The sequence below is a fragment of the Panicum virgatum genome, chromosome 6K (assembly GCF_016808335.1).
Source record: "Panicum virgatum strain AP13 chromosome 6K, P.virgatum_v5, whole genome shotgun sequence".
Taxonomy (NCBI): Eukaryota; Viridiplantae; Streptophyta; class Magnoliopsida; order Poales; family Poaceae; genus Panicum; species Panicum virgatum.
The window spans coordinates 43,826,065-43,836,664 of NC_053141.1; the positions used below are offsets into that span (position 1 = coordinate 43,826,065).

The window sequence follows — 10,600 nt, forward strand, 5'->3', positions numbered from 1 at the left end:
AAATTTTTAAAAAAAATTCTTCGTTGTTCTCATCGTAGTTGTTCCATATAAGATATTACTGTTAAGTTGTGCTTCTCCGCAGCCACTCCAATGATTTTTCATGGTTGTTATTAGCACGCTCTCTAAATTGCACAATGATGGCCTGTATGGTAGGTTTCAAAACCTTCAAAAATAGTTTTAGCTTTGGTTTCATTTATAAAACTACTTTTTTGAGTCAAAGTTATTTTTAAAAAAATATTTAGGAAATCAGCTTCTTAATGATAATTTGGTAATTCTAAGAATATTTTAGAGCTAAAGGAAAGAGGATAAGTCGATGAAGCCGCTTTTTAGCTGCTTCCCTCTTTTGTAAGTTATTTTGGAAATCCATGTGGGCTTATTGTGTGAAGCTGTTTAATCTTTTTAACTTATTTGGTAGGACTTCATCTGATGTTAGAGAAGTCCAGTCAAATACACCCTAACAATCACAAGGATTACTTGTGGTATCATCAACAGCATTGGTGTTTGAGACGTTGCCAATATGATGTAAGTGCACATCAAGGCTCGATGAACGCCATGGTCGAGCCTCAACCTAGCTACTGATCTATGACGATTGATTCGTAATGTATTTCAAACTATATTGTAGAGTAAAGCTTGATGTTAGAAGGTAGCAATTACTATAACGTAGTTGATGTACTCCACGATACTGGACAATTGGTGAAGCAAGCAGTACACATACGCAAATGGACATGTGCTTTTATTTAACTAATTTGGTTCCAAATATTAATGGAAATAAAACATCATTTTTCGTTATATATTTTGTAATATAGTCATATATTCATTTGATATTTACATGGAATTTATATTTTTAATTCCTTCCAAATTCAAGTAAAATAGTACATTTTTTTCTATTTTTTATTTTCAAGTTAACCCATATATTAAATATATTTATAGAACCTTTTGCATTAGCCTAAAACATTAGATGATTATAAAAGTAACATTGTAAATATTTATCTATTATCTTGACAATTCAACCCATACTTTTGAACATAGCTTAAATAAATTTTCTCTATATGGACTATTCACACATGTCATTTTCTTTCCCAACTTAAAATAAATCAAAATATCTATTTTTATTATTTTTATTTCCAAATCTAGTTCTTTATTAATTGTAGTTCACAAATACTTTTATGTAGACATTTTTCCTAAAATTCATATACAAATTAACTACTTTTTTATTATTTTTATTCTAGATTTAACTATTTATTAATTATATTTGATATGAAGTATTTAGTGAATTCGTAGTTTTTCTTCTTAACTTCAAATTTATTATTTATTAGTTATATTTGACATATACAATTTATTAAACTATTTTCCTTCCTAATCGGTATACAAAATAACTACTGATATATTATTTTTTAAAATACAAAATTTGCTCATTAGTCATATTAAAGATGGTCTCTTCAGTCAATTGCTAATATTTTTATATTTTTTGTTTGTACTCTTTTTCCAATTGCTATTTTCATTTTTTTAGTTTCCAATTTAGCTATTGGATATGCTAATATTATTTTTCATGGACTCTTTGGTCAAGCTGTTTCTATTTTTTAAATTTCGAATTTAACTATTTAGTAAACATATTTGGCAATTATTATGGTATTTTATATAGATTATTTGTGTTAGCCTAAACAGATAGATCTTTATAAATGCAACGCTATAAATTTTTAGTTTTCTAAAATAACATGTGAATTTTAAAATATTTTAGCAAATGTGGTGGCTTTCTTTTAACGGTCCGTCGCTCCCTCAGCACCACAGCCGAGGAGGACAGACGATCTTGGGCGGGATGGCTGGGTCAACCTTGACGATCTGTGGTGGCTTTCTTTTAACGGTCCCTCGGCACCACAACCGAGGAGGACAGACGATCTTGGGCGGGATGGTCGGGTCAACCTTGAAGACCTGTGGTGGCTTTCTTTTAACAGTCCCTCAGTCCCTCGGCACCGTAGCCGAGGAGGACAGACGATCTTGGACGGGATGGCCGGGTCGACCTTAACGACCTGTGGTGGCTTTCTTTTAACGGGTCCTCAGTCCCTCGGCATCGCGGCCGATTCTTCTTAACTTCAAATTTATTATTTATTAGTTATATTTGACATATACAATTTATTAAACTATTTTCCTTTCTAATCGGTATACAAACTAACTACTGATATATTATTTTTTAAAATACAAAATTTGCTCATTAGTCATATTAAAGGTGGTCTCTTCAGTCAATTGCTAATATTTTTATATTTTTTGTTTGTACTCTTTTTCCAATTGCTATTTTCATTTTTTAGTTTCTAATTTAGCTATTGGATATGCTAATATTATTTTTCATGGACTCTTTGGTCAAGCTGTTTCTACTTTTTAAATTTCGAATTTAACTATTTAGTAAACATATTTGGCAATTATTATGGTATTTGATATAGATTATTTGTGTTAGCCTAAACAGATAGATCTTTATAAATACAACGGTATAAATTTTTAGTTTTCTAAAATAACATGCGAATTTTAAAATATTTTAGCAAATGTGGTGGCTTTCTTTTAACGGTCCGTCGGTCCCTCAGCACCACAGCTGAGGAGGACAGACGATCTTGGGCGGGATGGCTGGGTCAACCTTGACGATCTGTGGTGGCTTTCTTTTAACGGTCCCTCGGCACCACAACCGAGGAGGACAGACGATCTTGGGCGGGATGGTCGGGTCAACCTTGAAGACCTGTGGTGGCTTTCTTTTAACAGTCCCTCAGTCCCTCGGCACCGTAGCCGAGGAGGACAGACGATCTTGGACGGGATGGCCGGGTCGACCTTAACGACCTGTGGTGGCTTTCTTTTAACGGGTCCTCAGTCCCTCGGCATCGCGGCCGATTCTTCTTAACTTCAAATTTATTATTTATTAGTTATATTTGACATATACAATTTATTAAACTATTTTCCTTTCTAATCGGTATACAAACTAACTACTGATATATTATTTTTTAAAATACAAAATTTGCTCATTAGTCATATTAAAGGTGGTCTCTTCAGTCAATTGCTAATATTTTTATATTTTTTGTTTGTACTCTTTTTCCAATTGCTATTTTCATTTTTTAGTTTCTAATTTAGCTATTGGATATGCTAATATTATTTTTCATGGATTCTTTGGTCAAGCTGTTTCTACTTTTTAAATTTCGAATTTAACTATTTAGTAAACATATTTGGCAATTATTATGGTATTTGATATAGATTATTTGTGTTAGCCTAAACAGATAGATCTTTATAAATACAACGGTATAAATTTTTAGTTTTCTAAAATAACATGCGAATTTTAAAATATTTTAGCAAATGTGGTGGCTTTCTTTTAACGGTCCCTCGGTCCCTCGGCACCGCAGCCGAGGAGGACAGACGATTTTGGGCGGGATGGCTGGGTCAACTTTGACGATCTGTGGTGGCTTTCTTTTAATGGTCCCTCGGCACCACAACCGAGGAGGACAGACGATCTTGGGCGGGATGGTCGGGTCGACCTTGAAGACCTGTGGTGGCTTTCTTTTAACTGTCCCTCAGTCCCTCGGCACCGTAGCCGAGGAGGACAGACGATCTTGGACGGGATGGCCAGGTCGACCTTAACGACCTGTGGTGACTTTCTTTTAACGGTTCCTCAGTCCCTCGGCATCGCGACCGAGGAGGACAGACAATTTTGGGCGGGATGGCCGGGTCAACCTTGACGACCTGGATCAGATCGACGATAATGCTCGCTAAAGCTGGACACACCTAAGCGGTCATGCAGCGGGTTACCGGATGGTGCCGTCATGCCGCATCCCGGGGGGCCAAGGTCGCCAGCATTGAGCCGCACATGTTGTTGTGCTTGGATGTGCAGTAGCAACGTCAGCACCATCACGTCGTGGGCGGCGAAGCCCTCTACCGCTCTACGTGCTTGCCAACGCTCTCCACCCTGTTGCATCTCTGTCAGCAGCCGTTTTGCAGCACGCGATTATTGTTTTTCAATAGCTATTAGTTATTCTAATCGTATTCATTATGGACTCTTTGGTCAAGTATTTTTTTATTTTTAAATTATGAATTTAGGTGGTTACTTGTTATATTTGTTAAGGACTCTTTAGGTTAGTCTAGACCGTTAGATCTTCATAAAATCCAACGGTCTAAATTCTTCTTTTTTTTAGATTAATGTGGGAATTTCTAGCCTCTCTCAATGAACTGCATCTCTGTCAGCAGCCGTTTTGCAGCACGCGATTATTGTTTTTCAATAGTTATTAGTTATTCTAATCGTATTCATTATGGACTCTTTGGTCAAGTATTTTTTTATTTTTAAATTATGAATTTAAATGGTTACTTGTTATATTTGTTAAGGACTCTTTAGGTTAGTCTAGACCGTTAGATCTTCATAAAATCCAACAGTCCAAATTCTTCTCTTTTTTAGATTAATGTGGGAATTTCTAGCCTCTCTCAATGAACGTGGTGGCTTCTTTTAACACTCAAATATTTATATAATAGATATATGAAAGAAAATATTCTCTTGGTTCATCATTAAATAAATAACAAATTAATTGGCTCACGTAATCTACTATATGAGTTACGTGTTCATCAATATAAAGGTAAAAAGAAAAGCAAAAGAAATAAATAAACGCAGACGTGCTCACATGCATGACTCATTAGCCATGGCTTCATGCATAAAACTTGCGTGTTGGCCTAGATACGACAAAAGGAATTGATTTTAAATCTTAGAGGACTTTTACTTGCGTGTTGGCCTAGATACGACAAAAGGAATTGATTTTAAATTTTAGAGGATTTTTACTGTGCACAATGCTACTATCAGAAAAGGATTTGTATGTAAGCATTGTACGGTCTAGATTTATTCTATATTATTGAAATATTGATTAGTAGTATGAGGTAGTATAGTTAGGTAGTATAGGTAGTATATGGGTAATGTAGGAAAGATAATTATCATTTTTGTTGTTTAATTATCATAATCCTCTTTTCATAATTTGATTTCCAATCCTTCGTTTCTCACATTCGCCATTTCTGTCACGAGCGACGCCTAGGGTTCCTGCGGCCACGCCGGAATCGCCGCCAGGAATCGTCCAGCGGACGCCGCCGCCGGTCGCCGAATCGAGACCCGACGCCCTCGAATATTTGATTCCCATCCGCCGCCCCTGCCCAAAGCCAGCATCGAGTTGTCTTTGGGCGAGGGGGCCGCGAGCCGCTGTCCGCTCGCCGCCCGTTCCACGAGCACCGCCGGCCTCAAGTTGGACGAGAGCGCCATCGGCCCTCAAGGTGGGCTGCCTGCGTGCCGCGTTTAGGACGGATCAGCCATGGCGGCGGCCGGATCGAGCAGGCGCACATGAGGCCGACCACTTCCCAGGCGGCCGGATCGGCCATGGCGGTGCAGCGCTGGGGCCAGGCCGATGTTCTTGGCACCGTTGCCCCTGCGTGATGGATCAGGGGCCCTTGCCTCCGTCACCCGCCCCTTCTGGTCTTGCAAGTAAATTACTGCAGTTTCCTTGGTATAGTCATACAAAATTACATATAGCTTTTTGTGCTAGCCTTTGTGGAAACTTGAAGCATAACTGTAGAAGATTCTAGCCTATAGTTGTCGTTTGCCCTAGATTTTTTTCTGTCTTAGGTGCTCAAGATTTCTAGTCTTTTGTTCAAATTGCTATACAGGCCAGAGTTGGGTGCTCAAGATTTCTAATATTTTGTTCAATTGCTATACAGGTCGATGGAGTCTATGTTAGCTCCCCAAATGTAGTAGCAGTTCTTGACCATGCGAGGAAACACTCATTTGTCATAAGAGAGGAAGGACTTCCTGACTTTGGTAAGATATGTTGCCCTTGGTTACCTGCTAGAAAAGTTGTCAGTACCCCAGGACTGGGGTACCCCCTCTTGCTGTGGCTAGACAAGGGCCTTATAGTTATCCTTAACTACGTCCAAACAGCCGGACCCCTGTGGTCCGGAGTCCTGATCTCTCGACAAACAGTCCCGGACCTGTCTCACGACTGGGAAAGGCCCAGGAACGACGCGTGTCCCGGAAGAGGCGGGCCGCCCGAACAGCCGGGGCTCCGGACCTCCCGAGGAGTCCGGACCCCCGCGGAAGCCCCGGACCCCTCATGGGGTCCCAGACCACCTGTATAGTAACCGGACCCCTCACTAAGGGAAGAAGTCGATGCCCTACATCGGGGTGGTCCGGAGCCGACACGTGTCTACAAGCACGGACACGTATACAAGGACGCTTGGTCTCCATACTAAGCCTCACCCACCACTGCATTCATTGTGGTAGGTGGACACCCGCATTGATGCAGCGAAAGCCGAGGCGATTCTTTAACCAGGGGGCACTATTGATCGCATATTACCAAGGTGCATAATGGAGCCGCTGGCGCCGCCCACGCCGCGCCTGTCAGTCTGCCATAACAGATGGATACGACGGCTCGACTCCACCCATTATGACGCCTACATAATAGCCTCAGCAGGTCACGCCGCAAGCTACGTTCCCCCAACGGGCACCTTGCTGACGGGACAAGAGAAGACCTCCTTTCGTCAGAGAGTCAGCAGGGCATGGAAGCATATCGGAGGAAAGATTTGTAACCACTGTAGTCATTTGAGTACTCTGCGCAGTATGCTACACAGTACGTTGGGCCCACTTGTCGGGGCCCCAACATCCTATGTATCCGCACCCCTTGGTCTATAAAAGGGGGGCGCCCGCTAGAAGAAAACCTCAGGCTGGTGAAAGCCAAGACCCGGCAGAGGATAGGTTCATACACAACCAAGAACAATAGTTCTCCCAGTGGACGTAGGGTATTACGCTTCGGCGGCCCGAACCACTCTAAATCTTGTGTTCTTGTGTGCTTGTCTCAAAGCTAGATCAGCTCAATCGCCAAAGTACTTCCCCGAGTCCTCTCTCACTGGGAATAGGCGGGTGCGCTCCGCCACCCGGCTGTGGGTACCCTAGAAATCCCGCGACAAAAGTAATTGTTAACAGCATGATGGATTTCTCATTGTAATCATATATGTATTCCTATCAGTTGTGTGGAATCCGTGGGAAAAGAAATCAAAGACTATGGTGGACTTTGCTGATGAGGAGTACAAGCAGATGCTTTGTATTGATGCGGCCGTGGTGAAGAGAGTGATCGCCCTGAAATGAGGAGTGGACAGGGAAACTGGAGCTATCTGCAGTTTCATCCACCAGCTGCAGCGATCATCCCGTCAGCATCTAGCGTATAGTGTGGAAGTTCACATTTCATAGTGCTATATGGTGTTCGCATTATTAGAGAAGTGAGAACCTCCTTTGTACATCAGTAATAACTGATAAGTAGGTGCACGTGCACCTATGATCAGTCAGCTGCTCGAATTGATCTAGAATCGGGGCAACGGAAATTTGTGACCTGGTCTCTAGAATCTAGTGGTAGTAGTGCCTTGCTTCAGGCATAAGCATAATGCACCCAAATGGCAAGATTACGTTTTTGCCTTGTTTTCTCAAGATTTCTGGTCATATAATGTAGCCATCATGATTTGACTGGACATCTGAAGAAATTCATAGCATAACCAGTAAATGACATCCAAGAGTCCTTATTTAGACTAGCACCTACAAGTTCGGTTGTCGTAACTCATAAGCTGAACATCCTGGCATATAATCGCACGAGAATCCGTTGGTAGCTAGCCAGCGCGTGGAAGCGTTGATATGCCGAACAGTTACCAAATACCAACTGACGAGAGATCCTCCAGAGTGATGCCTCCAACAGTCAAGCTCTATGTGATAAGCATTTTTGGCATCCGTATGAAAGAAACGTTGAAGAAAAATAACTGGCATTCGAACACTTAGTCAGTCATTGTAAAAGAAACATCAATTGATATGCAAAGGTTCTAGTCACAGAATCAATTATTGGCACGACAAATGATATTGATACACATGCAACATTGGCCAAGAAGTCATGTCCCTACTTTCTTGCCGTTCCAGAACAGATAATGCAAGTCGACCTCTCCAGTTCAGTTCAAAAAGGAAATTAAGAAGGCATATCCTCACGAGTTCAGAAAGGGCAGGCAAAACTAAAAATACAGAGTAACAGAGAATGATAAGTGCCAGTAAACACTACTAGGCTTACTGATTTTTGCATTAATAATCATCTGCACAACACTACAGGATACAAAACAATCCACATTGTGTACATAGCAAAGGAGGTACGACTGAACTAAGAAAAAGAACAAAGTTCAGTTATCAGTAACGCATAATCCAACAAAAGTTGGGCTTGGGCATGGTCTTCAGACTTCAGTGTTCCTTTTGCATAGAGCCTCGGAAGAGGCACTAAGGCCCCGTTTGGCAAAGCTTTAGTTTCTCTTAAAACAGTTTGTGAAGCGGCTTTTCTGGTGAAGCAGCTTTTCTGGTGAAGCTAAAGCTGTTTTGAAAAACGTCTGGCGAAATAGCTTCTTCCTAGTGAAACTGGGTGAAGCCATGTTTTTTAGCTTCGCCCCACTAGTGGAAGCACATGGATGGCTTCACAGGTTGCTTCAAGGGAGAAACTGCTGCAGTTTTACCTCTTTAGCATAGCTTCACAGCTCTTTTTGAAGCTATGCCAAAGGGGCCTTAAGTTATCCCATTGCATCTTGCATAGTCAACTATTGCATCTTGCATAGTCAACTGCACTTCAGTCATTTGGACGTAATCCACTTCATGACATAAATATTAAACTAAGTGTTTCAGCAATGAAATTCATATAAAGCTATAGTGTGCCAGAAAGTATGGAAATTATAAGTATAAATAGACCCACAGTAATTTTCATGGATACTAACAAATATTAACGCAGATTCAGAGAGAGAGAGAGAGAGAGAGAGAGAGAGAGAGAATATTCACATTCAGTACAAACTAGTCCTACTTCAGTAACTTCTCAAAGATATATACGAACATTATTAAAAAAAATCTCTGACAAGCAAATGAGTCACTGAATTATAAATCTAGCATTTCAGATAGAAAAAAACGAGAAGCAATGCTACCAGTTAGTTAATGAAGACTCTGCAATTCAGATTAGAGCACCAAAACCTTTGCAAAATAGTACTTCAGTAGTTAATTAAGTAATCACAAGCATCCCCATGCTGAACTTGTAGTCATCAGTCTAAAACCAAATGAACATGAGGATGCAAGGGATTCATGATCAGAGTTGAAATGTCGTGCTAAGCCCCTTCATGCAATGAGCAATTATAAACATTCTATTGGAAGGAAAAACACCGATCACAAATTATAACCAAACTCAGCATGTTGTGACGTGCGAAGTAAGGGAAAGCAACGCGCGCGGCGGCGCCGGCGGCGCCTGTCAAATGGCAGGAACCAATCTTCAGGTAGGCGCCGACACCGACGAGGACGGCCGACGCAGGCGAGCGCGGGGAGGAGGCGGCCGCCGCTCAGGGGAGACGCCACAAATGGAGCACCCACGATGAGGGCCGACGGCCTGGAAGGGAGGAGGCACACGGCACCTGCGAGATGCAGAGGATTGGCGGTAGCCAAGAAGGGGGACGGAGATCGCTTGCAGTCGCTACTGCAAGATAGCGACTGCTCGCGATATGAGCCATCCATTCTCCTAGTGAACGGAACAGATGGATTGCTACAGTGATGCTACAGTTGTAAACAGTACCAATGAATAGTGATGCTACAGTGTTCCATAGTGTGAAGTGATCCCTATGCTCCGGCGACCGTTTAAGTTGCAGTCACTATAGCGACTGCACAGGGACTCGGTCCCAAGAAGGGAGGAGGCGAGCTCGTTGGGAGATGCAGATGTGCGGCGGCCTGGGACTAGGAGGGAGAAGGGACACAGAGAGGGGGATGGGGGCTAATTTGCAAAAAAAACATAAAAGTGCCCTCAATTTATATTAAACTACTAATGACAATCTTACCCGTTCTAATGAATGATTGGATGTTTTCTATACTACATACTAACAATTGGTAGTATTGTGCACTGTAAAAGGACTCAAATCTTAATCACCATCATTTAAAAGAAAAGAAAAGAAAATAAGTAAGAGAACGTATCAAATGCAAACCAACCTCTGTGCAAACTATGAAAATTTCTATATGAGTCATTGGATCAACATCACACTTAGCTGTGCATGCATAGCTAAGTGTGATGTGCAGCAAACGACGTAAGGGTACAAGCTAGCCGGAAATTAATTAATTAGCCATTTTCCTTAATCACACGATTAAAAGGAGAGCGTGCTAGTTGTTTTGATTGTGTACGTCTCTAGATGCAGAGAGGATTTATTTATACTCATGCGTTCTGAGGAGTCATGAGTTTTCGCCAAATGGTGCGTGATGCACGGCGAGATATCCAATGGCCGGCGGCGCCGGCAGGCGGCATTGTATCTGTATATCGATCGATCTTGTAGTCGTCGTCGCCGCTAGTTTGTCTCATACAGCTAGAGACGAAAGGGACCCATCGGCAGGTCTGATTAGCAACGCGAGGAAGCAAAAGGCATCGATCGATCCTCGCTTGATTGGCTTCCATCTATGGCGTCTCTGAGGAGGCACCGCCGCGGCGGAATCGCAGAGGCGGAGGATTACGACGACGGCGACGATGGCAGCAGCGGCACGGCGCCTGACATTGACACCGCCACGGAGCAGGAGGAG

General features: G+C 42.0%; 1 long non-coding RNA gene across 1 annotated transcript; it reads left to right on the plus strand.

Annotated features, from left to right (window-relative positions):
- The first annotated feature begins 4,997 nt into the window (after positions 1 to 4,997).
- On the plus strand, positions 4,998 to 7,514 carry LOC120712829. The gene is made up of 3 exons (XR_005691027.1): positions 4,998 to 5,479; positions 5,713 to 5,812; positions 7,017 to 7,514. It is a non-coding gene; the product is annotated as an uncharacterized LOC120712829 (long non-coding RNA).
- Positions 7,515 to 10,600: the final 3,086 nt, after the last annotated feature.